The sequence below is a fragment of the Otolemur garnettii genome, unplaced genomic scaffold (assembly GCF_000181295.1).
Source record: "Otolemur garnettii isolate 467f Iridium unplaced genomic scaffold, OtoGar3 scaffold00105, whole genome shotgun sequence".
In the NCBI taxonomy this organism is placed as follows: Eukaryota; Metazoa; Chordata; class Mammalia; order Primates; family Galagidae; genus Otolemur; species Otolemur garnettii.
The window spans coordinates 1,585,214-1,586,607 of record NW_003852500.1 but is presented as its reverse complement, the minus strand read 5'-3'; positions in this window follow the sequence as shown (position 1 = coordinate 1,586,607).

Below are 1,394 nucleotides of genomic sequence, written 5' to 3'. Positions count from 1 at the left end.
TTTTTTTTATGTAACATGCTATTGTCATGCTGAGTAGTGTGGGGGCCACAGAAAGTTTTTCCTTTGCCCTCTGAAGGTTGGTTGAACATTATTAACAAGAGGCATGTGAATAGGGGAGAAATTATATAAATTTATTCCATGTATATAAGAAGCCTGTGAAATGAAGACCCAGAGATACAGGGGAAGTTGTCCTTTTTTTTTGGAGACAATTTCTCACTCTGTCACCTGGGTTACAATGTAACCTCAAACTCCTGGGCTTGAGCAATCCCCCTGTCTTAACCTCCCAAGTAGCTGGGACTACAGGTATGCACCACATCTGCCTAATTTTTCAATTTTTTGTAAAGTCTGGGTATTAAAAGTTGCTCAGGCTGGTCTTGAACTCAAGTGATCTTGCTAGAGTCTCAGCCTATCAAAGTGCTAGGATTATAGGCAAGAGGCACTACACCCAGCCAGAAATTGTCTATTTTTATGCTTAAGTTTAATAAAAGAACAGGCATGCAAAGATATGATTAGACAAAAGGCTATGATCTAATGCTAATAGACTGAGTAGAGAAACCTTGCAAGGCCTGTTTGTCTAGATTCTTCTTGGCCTCTCTGAGCAGGATACCTTCCTTGTGGGTGTGGGGCAGGACCTTCTCTGAAATAGTGGTCTCGTGACCTACAGGCAAACAAGGCAGGCCAGATAATTTCTCTGTGGCTGATTTTTACACAGGAAGGCAGAGGGAAAGTTACAGTAATATTTTTGGGTTTTATGGATGACTGGGAAAAGGGGTTTGGGTTTCTATGACTCATCTTGGGGAAGTAGGATTTTATTAATAGCTTTTATGGCTAGCTTCTGAGGAGAATGGGACTGAGAGATAGTGGGGCAGAAGGAAGTCAGAGAAAGATATTTTTTGTTTGTTTGTTTGTTTCTGAGGCTGCCTCTGGGGCCTTTATTTTAGGATATTGTTTTCAGAGGAATTAAGTCAATTCAATAACTGGAATGTTCAGACTTTGATTTGGAGAGAATGGTTTCCCCTCTCCTTCAGTTAGGACCTGCTCCAGAAGGGGAGAGAAAGGACACGAGTCTTCTCCTGTTCCCTCTTTTTCATTGCCAGCTGCTAACTGTGTCCCCACCAGGGAGCGGTGGAGGAGGGAGGAGAAGTAAGGGAATAGGACGGTTCTTCAGTGGCTGTGGCTGATCTTCTGTGGGTGTTTTTTGTGTGCATTCTAGGAATTTCCAGCAGGTTCCCTCTTCCCTGCAGTTCCCTTGACCCTGGACTATGTATCCCCATTCTTGGAGGTGACTTATGACTCCTTCCTAAGCCACTGTGCTGCCAGCAGGGCTCTGCCAGCTTTGTTCTCCAGAGGTCTCCTCATGCTGCCAAGCAGCCATATTGACAGGACATGAGACC